Source organism: Rattus norvegicus, chromosome 1 (assembly GCF_036323735.1).
Source record: "Rattus norvegicus strain BN/NHsdMcwi chromosome 1, GRCr8, whole genome shotgun sequence".
Taxonomy (NCBI): domain Eukaryota; kingdom Metazoa; phylum Chordata; class Mammalia; order Rodentia; family Muridae; genus Rattus; species Rattus norvegicus.
Genome location: NC_086019.1, coordinates 233,521,070 through 233,533,852, shown reverse-complemented (window position 1 = coordinate 233,533,852; position 12,783 = coordinate 233,521,070). Strand labels below are relative to the sequence as shown.

At 43.4% G+C, this 12,783-nt stretch overlaps 1 long non-coding RNA gene across 2 annotated transcripts; it reads right to left on the bottom strand.

Annotated features, from left to right (window-relative positions):
• Window positions 1-1,753: 1,753 nt before the first annotated feature.
• On the bottom strand, window positions 1,754-12,534 carry LOC103691317 (uncharacterized). 2 transcript variants are annotated; one of them, XR_590627.4, is made up of 5 exons: window positions 12,246-12,534; window positions 7,356-7,467; window positions 5,550-6,218; window positions 2,795-2,888; window positions 1,754-1,987 (listed from the first exon to the last, which is right to left on the bottom strand). It is a non-coding gene; the product is annotated as an uncharacterized LOC103691317 (long non-coding RNA). The 2 variants fall into 2 exon arrangements; XR_001836114.3 differs by lacking the exon at window positions 2,795-2,888.
• Between the last annotated feature and the right edge of the window lie 249 nt (window positions 12,535-12,783).

The following is a 12,783-nucleotide window of genomic DNA, read 5'->3' as shown; positions in this document are numbered from 1 at the left end:
TACATAAGTATATGATTATGCTTGAGTAGTTTGTCACAAAAAGTTGAATAAACATTGTTAATGGATAGAAGTTGGGGTACCTTTGTAGAAAAGTTATACTAGTCTGAGTTCTTCAGAGGAACAGAACAGATAGAAAGAATACATATTAAAAGATTTCTAAATTAGCTTAGATGATACCAGATGGGCAGTCTGAAAGGAGAGTATGCATGCCCAAGAGGCTGAGAACACAGAAGCTCAGTCCACAAGGCTGGATAGTCCATCAGTCCTAATCTGGTGCTGAAAGTCTGAAGAATTCCTGGTCTTCACATTGGAAGGCTGAAGAATCTGCAGTCCTCTCTCGGCAGAGGATTTGGCAGTGGAATTGGTAGACTCGATGTAACTCACCTGCAAGGGCAGGCAAAACACAGCAGGGCTTCCCTTCAGAACTTATGTCCTAGTTCCTGTTAGAAGGCATGATTTATTCTGCAAAAGACCTTCCAAGTTCCATTAATCCTTCCAAGAAATAAAGTCACAGACTCACTCAAAGATACATTTATTAGTTGATACCAGATCTAACTGCATTGACCAACACTACAGAGGTCAACAATGGTGCTGGGCCTTGAGAGAGGAGTCACTGTTTCTCAGGCAGTGAAGGAGAGCCCAAGTCTGAATGTGTTTTATGCAGGGTCAGGCGCTCTGACATGGCTTGAATGGAAAGGATATAGCTAGAGCAGGGGTGAAGGGTTCCAGGAAGGTGCTAAATAGATGATTCTGATTCCAGAGCAGCTCTGTGAGGTTATGTTTCATACCGTTTGAGGGTGTACTTACTTTATTCTTCTGCTCCCAATACACACATATCCAAGAACACCAAGGGAAGGGCTGAGAGGGCCTAGATGTGCATGGGAAGGCTGGGAGGGGATACACAACCAAAGTGAAGCCTATTTCATTATTCTAAAACTGCTGAACTTCCCTGCAAGACTCCCAAGTTGGTCATGTTGTAAGCATGCCATGAGTACCCTTATATTGATTTGAGGGAAAACACAACAATATTTTAGACAACACAACCTACGCGCTCATTGCCAGCCCCCTCTGTGCCTATGATTGCAGCTCTGCACTCATTCTTCAAGTCTCTGCACCCCATTTCCTCATGGGCTGTCAGATGATAATGCTGTGTGGATAACACGTTGGTTGTAAAAGGTAAAGGGACAAGCCATTGTACTTAGTATGTCCACTTTAAAGGGTTTTGTTAAGAAGCATCAATTAAATGGAACTACTAGCCCACTCACTGACAGCAGTGTCTTTTCAGTGAGCTAGAGTGGATGGGGGGGGGGCAGGCCTGTGTGCTTTCCAGCTATGGAGTCATACACATCAAAATGCTAGAAGACAAGGTTATAAATATGTATAACCGTTATCTGCTAATTAAAAAGAATGTTTTCAATTTTCAAAAAGTATAGGAAAACACCAGCAAAAATAACAACAAAAGGAAATAGAGCCGGAAAAGAGGAAAACTGTTACATAAGACTAACACACACTCCTCCCCTATGGGTAAAATTCCAAGGCCTAGAATTAGGGTTCTACATGGCGGCAGTTTGGGGTGATGGTTCAGAGGGAGCCTTTACAATCGAGTGCATAGGGTGAACCTTTAATTTCTTTTTAAATTTTGGGCTCTTGAGTTTTCATCTCGGTCTCAATTCGTTCATCTGTAAAGTGGGGGAAAAACATGAATATTTCAGAGAATCGTTATCAAGACAGAATGAGATAACACAATAAAATGTTTAGCATAGTAGTAGCTCTTGACTTTGGTAAATTTATTCATCATCTCTATTTACATTTGTGAAAAGTGCAATGACAATTGCTTCCTAATTGTGCATCCATAGCTTGCCAAACACATACTTGTCAAACTTTAAACTTAAACATACGCAGCTCCATGTCCCTTCTATTCTGCTTCTCCTGATGTGTCGTAGATCCCAACACAAAAGAGCTCGAGCTATCGTCCAAAAAGGGGGATCTGAAAGTGAGCAGAGATACTGTTTCTAGATTGTCTGTCAAAATGTGCAATGGGAAACAACCAATACCAAGACCTAAGACGAACTGTGTATCAAGAGCCTTTCTTCTCAATAATTTAAGCTCTTATCAGCAGTGGATAAAAAGTACTAATTAAAAAAAAAGCTGTATATGATATTTTTACCCCAATGCATTTTTTTACATCTAATGCAATGTACATAGTATAAATAAGTAATGCAATCAAGTTTATCTTTGAAAGAAAAAGTTAATAATCTTACTGGAGAATTGGGGATAAATGGTGCTCTTATTGCATTTATTATAAATCATACCAATCAAAGCTCCTCAGTCTGAAATGTGTCCTTCGAATACACTTAAGTCCTTCATGGCCCTTCTTAGCATCTATGTTTTATATAGTGCCTGATGCAGAATGTAGAATATAGGACCGGCCAACAGCCATGAGGATCTTCTATGAATGAATACTCTGAGGCTTTCTAATGCACGGGACACCTGTATGCTCCATTCATGGGTGTTTCATTTGGGAGGTTAAGATTCTAGGTGGCTGGCTGTGTTCAGGATCTTTGGGACCTAGAAGGGCTTGTCTCACTCAGCATGGGGGTGACAAATACTTGGCAGAACAGGCTCACACTTAAGATGGTAGAAGGATGTCCTCTAGCTCTGTGAGACTTCAGAATCAATGAGCTGTATGAGGAGTGATGAAAAGAGTTGGACACCAAGTGGACAGTGGCTGTGGGATGCTATTGGAAAGAGGGAGGAAAAAGTGGGGACCAGGTAGGTTCCTGTGGTGTCTCACCTGAACCTGCTGTCAGAAGAATTTCTTCAAGGTCGGGATCAGATGCTGGTAGAACATGGTGTAGAGACTGATGACACAGCCAGCATCCTTGATCCTTGAGAAAGTTAATTCTTATTTTGAGCCTGCATTCCTAAGCTTGGCATCTAGAACTGGTGAACAGAGGGTCCTGGAGGGTCCTGGTTAGCTATGGGCTTTGGCCCCAGGGTCTTATCCTTGTTCAGAACAGAGGCTGAAATCTTTCCATGTGCATCAAGCTACTTTTCCTGCCTTCGGTTTTTATCAGTCACCCTCCCTTTCTCTAGTAATTTTGATGTCTCTATGATTGGTACTTTCTTCTTAGCTTTAAAACATACAGGTCTCTTCAACAAAAGCAAGAAGAATAAAATCCAGGAACTCGAGCGGGAGAGATGGCTCAGGAGTTAAGAGCACTGACTGCTCTTCCACAGGTCTTGAGTTCAATTCCCAGAAACCACATGGTGGCTCACAACCATCTATAATGGGATTCAATGCCCTCTTCTGGTGTGTCTGAAAACAGCTACAGTGTACTCATATACATTAAATAAATAATTCGAAAGAAAGGAAGGAAGAAAGAAAGAAAAAAGAAAGAAAGAAAGTAAGAAAGGAAGAAAGAAAGAAAGAAAGAAAGAAAGAAAGAAAGAAAGAAAGAAGGAAAGCATCACAATGTGGGTAGATTTGAAAAGTCCAAGGACTCCCTTCAAGATCACCTTTCCTTTGAGAAACCTTATGAAGCTGCCCTCACCTGCAGCTGAGTTGGGATTCCTCACTGTGTCTCTAGAATTCTATGCATCCTTCTGCATAGAGTAGCTGGCTACCGGCTGGCATCCTGGGTTGTATCCTCCCTTGTCTCTTAGTAGCCCACGAGTTCGGTCAGAAATGGTGACCTACCTCTCCTCTCCATCCCTGTGCTTATCCTGGACCATGGGCTTAGAAGATGCTCAGTGTGCCAAAATTTCTCTTTTCTACTTATTGTATTAGTCAGATTTTTCTAGAGGAAAGGAACTGATAGCAGACAGAGAGATGGAAAGATGGAGGGTAGTTATGGAAAAAAAATGTACCACAGGGAATTAACTAGCTGGCACAGTTATGGAAGATCAGATGTCCCCAGAGCCAAAGGTGGCAGGTTGGAAAGTCAAAAAAGCTGCTAGCATGTTTCAGGGCCGAAGACCAGGACAATCTTGGAAACAGGACTCTTCTGCTTTCCTCTTCTCTCCATTTCTCCAATGGGGCATCCTTATACTCCAGAAGGAAGCCAACCTTCCCTAGGCCAATGCTGATGCTAATGGCATGTAGCAACGACCTTGTGGGTACACCCAGAATAATACTTTACCAAATATCTAGGCACCCCATGTTTTCCCCGAACATATAAAATCATCTATCATCCTGGCACATCACATTTTCCAATACCCATCACAGGTTCTATTTTGTTCTATGAAACATTGATCTCAGCTCTCAGAAGTCCCTCTTTCAGCTCCTTCCAGCTCTATGGTCTGCACTGATTTGAAGCTCAATTACTGTTCCCTTCTAGTGTCCCATGTTCTGTGAGCAGGTGGAGCGGTTTGCTAAAACGCTAAGTTCTTCATATGCTCGACTCTTGTTAGGTCTTGTTTTGTCAAACATATGCTCCACTGCAAGTGACTGGGAAACAGAGGGAGAGGAAGAGGAGCTGAGAACCCTTCAAGAGTGGGTGGGAGGTCCCAATGTCCCCCTCAAGGGTTCTTCCTCATTTACTTTATTTAAAGGTTCCACCAGCTGCCATAGACTCATCAGCTGGGGCATATGCCTTTAACTCATGACACTTTCAGGGGCATTTAAAGTACTTGACTGGCAATTGCTAATATATATTCTCCTTTTATCACTTTGGAATCTGGCAATGGGCTACAGACCCATACCAAGAATTGTGAAAGATTCAGTAAAAGCAGTATAATAATGACCCAAGGAGTTTATATCTCAAGTTAAAAAACAAGAGCAGCATTTGTGAAAACTCAGAACAATAGGTGAGAGTTTTAGGTAGATCTTATATTATGTGATGTCGATCAGCTCTGGAGGAAATAGGAGAAAGAACAAACCTCTATGAAATATATGAAGTTGCTTTGTCCATTTGTGTTGGAGGTGGAGTACTTTATAAAGAAAAGAGACTTGTTAGGTTTATAGTTACATAGGATAAAAATCCAAGATCAGTTGGCCCTATCTGCTAACTTCCTGTGAAGCCATCCTGTGGGGCCACAGCATAGTGGATGACATCTTGTGGTAGATGGAAAAGATTCAAAGAGGAAAGAGGAGGAGGAGGAGGAAGAGGAGGAGGAAGAGGAGAGGAGGAGGAAGAGGAGGAGGAGGAGGAGAGGAGGAGGAGGAGGAGGAAGAGGAGGAGGAGGAGGAAGGATAATCATATAACAATAAACGGAAGATTGCATAGTGTCCAGGGTTGCTCGATAACAGCCCACTGTGTGAACTAATCCCAGTATAACCCACCCATTGGAGAGGCTGAGGGTGAGACTTTCACCTATTAAACAAGTGATTTTCAACCTGGGGGTCACCCCTTCAGGCTTGCATATCAGATATTTCCATTTAATTCATCACAGTAGCAAGTTTACAGTTATGAAGTAGTAACAATGTAATTTTATGGTTGGGTCACCACCACGTGAGGGACTGTGTGACAGGGTGGCAGCATTAGGAAGGTTGAGAATTATTGTTCACCACTCTCAACCCAACCATAGAGAGGCTTGGCCTTTGGTACCTGCATCTTTGTTTGGTTCCTCTGTAGCCTCATCAGGTGACCAGGTAGTGGCCGTGCAGTACTTTCCAGAAGGGTTTCAGGGAGCATGCTTCAGGGCGGCTGCCTCAACGGGATGCTATGTGGTTTTCTTTGCCTTTTTCTCTTCTGGTTGCCGGGACCCCCAGACAAGATGCTAGAACCCCAGTAGCCAACGTGAGGCTGGAGGCTATGTGCTAAGAATGGTAAAACAGAAAAGATGTGAGCCGTCCTGGTTCCTGGAGTCTTTGTAGAGCTGCCCTCCCCACCCCGGACTGCTCATTTCCGGATGTCTTTTACATGAAAGAATAGATCCGACCGGTGTGGCTTTAAACCTCTCAACAGAGGTTTTTCTTTTCTTTTGGATTTTCTATTTTATGTAGCAGAACATAATCCTAACTGAAACAGATACGAATTAATTTTTGCAAAAGAATGAAAAGAAAGTATTGTCTTGAACTCGAGGCAAAAAAATTTTTTTTTAGTTACAAAAGGGCATTTATACTAATATCGGAGGCATGAGTGAGAAATGACTCTCAGATCTATTTGGTATTACGAATATAAACTCTATCCCATTTTTCCATTTTCTTTTCCATCACTCGGAATCCTTCCGTGATGTGTGGCTTTGGCTTGTCTTCCCATGCAAGGATGATTTTCCTGTAAATTAGAGCAAGAAAGAAGAAAGCCTTGTAAATCACCGAGCTCACTTAACTCGCCCATTGTCCTCTCTCGGCAGGAAGCCTACAGGTTGCCGAAGAAAATGGCTGCTGGGAATGCAGCCCGGAGGAGAACGTGGTTTTGAAATGAGGTGAGAATACGTGAAATTAGTGTAACAGTAGCCGGTGCCCGTTCTCAGCTCACTCTCCTAACTTAAAATTGAGGAAATTACTGAGAAGAGGCCTTTGTTTTAAATGAACCTGAGACAAGGCACATCGTTTTCAGGACCACATTAAATTAGGAGGAAGGAGGCCCCTGGGATGCTCAGTCAGACTCCCAACTCTTCTGTCCATCTCCCTGCAGTGTAACCCATCAGGCCACAGGGGGGACCATTTTGTATGGTGTGCTTAGAAAAAAAGGCCCTTTTTAGGGCTGTAATAATTTAGAAAGCCACTCACCCAGAATATGGACACCAAAATCGTGGTACAGTTCTAAAATTCTGCAGTTGTCTTCTAAGAAAAGCCATAATTCATTAACAAAATCAATGAATCAGTGTGTGTGTGTGTGTGTGTGTGTGTGTGTGTGTGTGTGTGTGATGACAATATCCAAAGTAAAGAGCAGGAGGGTTTGGAAAGCAACTAGCCCTACTTTATGGGGTTTTGGGGGCGTGGGGGAAATGAGCACAGTGGACCTTCTAGACAGACATTGTGGTCTGCCAGCAGCAGAAAGAAACCTTGGGAGGGAATCCCTGTAGGAATACCAACTCAGAGAGGGTCATATGGGCTGGGCCTGGGAGCCTCCCTCTCCTTAGCTGGGAACACTAGAACAAGAGTCTCAGAACTAGCATTCGGAGACCCTAAGATAGAATAGCAGGATACTTGATACCCCAGGCTTAGAAGTCATCGGGTGTCCCTTCTCTACCTCGTACTTTGTATGTAAGGCCATCACAAACTTGCACACAGTCTCAAAGGGATAGACATACATCCATTGCTTCGGTGGTACAGGACCAAGGTTGCATTGTATGAAGCATACGTGAGATGGGGCCTGCTATGTTACCATATGGGCTGTTCCAGGAAAAGCACATTACTAGGAGGGGTCAGGAACTTTATCCGTCTTCTAACCAGCGACAGGGCCTACCTTTGTAGCACTTGCTCTTCCAAGCTGGGAAGGCATCAGGAGGGAAGAGTCCACGCCCACTGCATGCTGGTACCACAGGCGGGGCTGAGTCAGAGTCATAGGGCTCATGAGCCTTGCAGAAATGAAAAGAATCAAATATAGTCACATTTCCAGGTTCCAGAACATTCAGTAAACTCTGCGCTTTTCTAAAAATAAAGTGGTTTTGAGGAAACTGCTCTTGCCTGCCTTTGTCCACTGAAAGCCAGGCCATCTTAAACTCAGGTTTCCATGGCAGTGGGATTCTGTGTTAATGCCTTCCTGCCACAGTCAATCTCGAGCCTTGGGGTGGGAGGGCGAGGCAATGCATGCTGGGAGCTGGCCTCCAGACAGCGTAGTCTCTACTAATGCCATACTGACATGAATTCATATTGAGGTGAATAAAATTCCTGGTTTGGATATAAACAAGGCCGCGGGAATAAAAATCATGTTTCAGGGGTCTGTACTACCAACAGAAGGCTGGGGTTTCCTCAGGTGTCCCCACTGCACGTTCACCTCTTTAACTTTTGCTGCAAGCCGTGTGGATCAGATTCCCTACCCTGAAACCATTCAAAGGTAGGCCTCTCCTCACTTTACCACTGCTGGTAAGGACCCTGTCAGTGCTTTAGGGAACAGAACAGTTCAGGAGGTAGAGGGTGGCAGAGGTGGACAGAATATTTCCCGCTCCATCCTTTCTTCCTGGGTCCCTGATTTGGGGTTTCACTGTTACTTGGATTCCAGAGAATAATGTTTGAGCTCTTCTGTTTCCCAGAGCCCCAAATAACAACAGTCTCATTGGACCCCGCAAACAACCTTTCTCTCCTCATGGCTTCAACTTAAACCAACTTAGTAATAGATGTTGGTAGAAAGCCTACCCTTACCAGGCCATTGGATGTCTCCAGACATAACTGATCCTCAAGCCCAGAACACAAATTAGACCCAAATGCAAATTTCTGCTACATTTCTTAAAGTGAAAGAACACCTTAGTGCTTTTCTATGACGTAGGCGGGGCTGATACTGTGTGACATCCATCTTTCCTGGAGGTCCAAGGCACTAAATGAGAGCATGCTGAAAATGTGGGGTGGGACAGGATGAGCATCCTGAAAGTCAATGCTGGATCTCTTTGGAGTGACTTTCTGATGACAGGTCACCATTGTTGGCCAGGACACTCTAGACAGTAGATGCCTTTCCCCTCTCAGTCATCACAGCATATTGGACTGGTGCAGCATTTGTCACCCTTTATAACACCACTTTAAATGTCAGTCCTCCCCACAAAATGTCTCTTGTGCCAGCAAAATGCCTGGCATAGGGAAGGTACTCTATAAATATTTAGGGGTGGACAAGTATTGATGGCCTAATATGTCTCTAATGGAGGAGGCCTCCTCCTATCCTAAAGGATATTTGGGAACATGGGAACATTTCTGCTTGTCACAATACTTGGAAGTGATATTCTTCTGTCTTTAGTGACCAGAGCCCCGGGCACTGAGCATCTTAGAATCTTTTCTGCTTCTAAGGCTGTTATTTCTCTGAGAATAACTGCAAGTAAGGTCACATAAGTTCCCAGGACCTAAAGCCTCCAGATTCAACTAAGAACAGTTTAGTTACCTGCAACCTTGCTGTTTGAGTTTTGGGGTCTGTGATGGTTTGAATGAAAATGGCCCTCATAGGGTCATAAGCTTGAATTCTTAATTTTCAGTTGATGGGACTGTTTGGGGGAAAACTAGAAGGTGTGGCCTTATTGGAGGAGGAGGTGTGTCACTGGGGTGGGATTTGAGATCTTAAAAACCCTTGCCATTCTTAGTGTTCTTTCTCTGTCTTTCTGTCTCCGTGTCTCTGTTTCTGTGTCTCTCTCTGTCTGTCTCTTGACTGTCTCTCTCTCATGCAAGCTCTTAGCAATGTTCTGGCCCTGTGCCTGACTGCTTGCTGCCATGTTCCCTCCAAATCCTTAAGCCTCCTTAAAACTTGTTATTCTCTAAGTTGCCTATCATAACTTTTAAAAAGCTTGCTGTTCAATGCCTGCTTAGAGTAAGTTTTTATAAAGTTGCTACATCACACACAAACACACACACACAAACACACACACACACACACACACACACACACACACACACACACTATTCTGATTTCTGTGAGATCCATTTCATATTATGTCCTTTCCACATCTCCACGTAGGTTGCATAGTTACGATGTTTAACGACTGAAAAATATTCTCCTGCTTTTATATGTCCTCTCATCTCATTGCAGATTGAGGTGGTCCTCATAAATATTCTTTTACAAACAGTTTTTCGTGCTGCTGCTTTGTCAAAGTAGCACGAACATTGTGCTTCCTGCTCAGACTTTCCATGTTTATTTCCCAAAAGGTTGCTATGATCTGTGGTGCCTTCAGAAGCATGTGGGAATCCAGCTTTATAGCTTTTAATGACATGTTTCTTTTTAATTAGCAGATTCAGGTACTGAAGGGGTGTCTCAGTCAGTAAAGTGCTTGCCACTCAAACATAATAATCTGAGTTCAGATTCTCAAAGCCCATGTAGTGATCTGAGAAATGTATTTGTAATCCTAACCCTGGGGCAGCAGAGACAGGAGGATTTCCAAGGCTTGCTGACTGACTAGTTTGGCAGGATTAGTGAGTGCTGCATCCATTAAGAGATCTTATCTAAAAGATAAGGTGGAAGACAACAGAGGAAGGTGTTTGGCATTGACATCTGCCTTCACATGCATATTTGTGGACACACATGTTCATACACACATGAACACGGATCCACATACAAAATCAACATACATGCAAAAATTAGTGTGTATAAAATGACATAATGAAAATTTAAAAATTTGAATATATTTCAGCGTCAAATATTGTTTTCTATACATTTCTCTTCATACTTCTATTTCCACTGTTCATATAATCAAACATTCCCCTAAGCACACTTGTAGTACTATACTTGTACATGTTCATATATAGTAGTAATGAATGCTTCTCATTTGAGTTGATGTGTTCTCTCCAAGAGTGAAAGACCATCTAACAAAAATCCCAAAACCACACATGAGATACCTTCTTTTGGGTTGTTGGCCAGGGATGTCTAAGAGACACCCAAGACATACAGCAATTGCTATTGGCCTTGGTTACTCCCTAGAGGGGGAAGGTAATGGAAGGTAATCCTCTATTGTTAAAGACATCATGTACTGTGGAAACAGGACCAAGAGGTCCATGAGCTGGAAGTACCTGGATGCCCCCTCCCTGATACCTCACGGTATCAGAAGTCACCTTCCGAAAGGAGGGACGCAACCAACAGCCCTACCCACTTTTGACATATATGTACTTCATCGACCACAAGCTTGGCATGTAAACCCTATGAGAGCAGTAATGGCACATATATGTAGGTGGTAACCAACTTCTCTCTAATTGGACTTAAGACCAATTCAACAAGAGGGATACCATGCCCAGAGCTGGAAACTACCTAACTAATCAGTACTGGTGAAATCATGGCTATTGTAGGAAAAGCTATGGCCACTGATTTGCTCAACCAGCACAATTCCTAACAACAATCTGCAAACATTTGTCTTTATGCTGACAGATAAGGGCAGTCTTCACACCTCATCAAGGAAATGGTTCTTTGCAGAAAATCACAAATAATCAATTGGCAGAGTTGTGATGCCCAGTCCCAGTGGATAAATCTATAAAACACTCAGAAATTTAAAGCTTAGGGAACAATGAGGAGGAGGTGGTGTGGAAAGATTGGGAGAGACAGAGGATAAGGGAGTTTGCACTGAGACTGTATCTCCTAGAAACATCAGAAGCTACCTGAAAAGTCTAACCAACATGAGCTGAACAACGAGGACATCAATGAACAGGCCAAACTGCATAAAGGCAAGTCCACAAGAACTCAACTTTACACAAAGAACCACAGGCAACTGAGGAAAGCTGGGAATAGGAGAGGTGACCTTCACCAGGGAAGAACACACCAAGTGGTTGTCTATTGCCAAAGAGTCAGCCTTAAAAATATACAAGACATATTATAAGGACTTAGCTGGTTATATTTAGGGATACATATGTACATACAAATACATATGTACGGGTTGTAACAACTGAGGTGGGAAAAAGCCATGAGTTTGAAGGAGAGAAGGAATACACACACACACACACACACACACACACACTCATATATATATATATATATATATATATGGAAGTACATATATATGTATATATGTGTATATATATATGCATATATATATATATATGTATAACAACAAAAGAACAGTGGGCTAATGCAGGGTCTCTAGATCCACTGACTCTGACAGAATAACAAAACAGTGGGTCAAAACATGAGCCTCCAGATTCACTGTCTTCTAACTTAACTATGTTCTAATTAACACATCTCTTTTTTACCTGAGTGGAGTAGGGTGGTCTTGGATGGTTCCTAGCTCTAAAAGTAAATTACTCCATTCAAAAGACACCAAAGTCAACTGTATACCATATGATAACTTATTGTTCCCACTATCAGAATAGCTAAATATATGGATTTTGCAATCAGAATATCTAAATACCTGAACTCTGACATGGAGGCATCTGCAATTCCTTTCTCCCTCTCCCTCTCCCTCTCCCTCTCCCTCTCCCTCTCCCTCCCCCTCCCCCTCCCCCTCTCCCTCTCCCTCCCCCTCTCCCTCTCCCTCTCCCTCTCCCTCTCCCTCTCCCTCCCCCTCCCCCTCTCCCTCTCCCTCTCCCTCTCCCTCTCCCTCCCCCTCCCCCTCTCCCTCTCCCTCTCCCTCTCCCTCTCCCTCTCCCCCTCCCTCTCCCTCTCCCTCTCCCTCTCCCTCTCCCTCTCCCTTTTGGTTTTGTTGGAAGCGTCTTTCAACGTAGCCTAAGATCTCAAACTCACTATTCTCACGTCTGATCGTTCAGAGCAGTGTCATGACAGGTGTGTGCTTCCATACTCAGCTGGAATTCTTCACAGATTTCAGAGAATCTCATGACTGCAGAGGCAGAGGGAAACTCTTCATCCATCCCCTACATCCTTCCCACTCATTCATCCAGCAGATGTTTCAAGGTGATCTAGAACACCCTGGCCTCCATTACAGACACTTTGCAGGTATCGATGAAGACAATACTGTTATAGAGGCTCCATGGTCAGGTGGAGAAGGCTGAGGGACATAGTGCTCCCGGGAGGGGCTTGTGATACAGTCAGCAGCACAGTCAACCCCCATTTAGGAGGGCTCCTCAGAGGAGGAAGAGTGGGAGCTGGGACTTACGGGAAAGAAGAGGAAGGTTTTGCCAATAGGATGATGGGAGAGTGGGTTGAAAGGACATTTTTGGCATGTAGGAAGAGACATTTGGACAGCACGGAATTATATACAAAGGCAATTACTGATAATAGTAAGAAGTCAGGTCTCTGGAATGTATTGTGCATTGGGCACAAA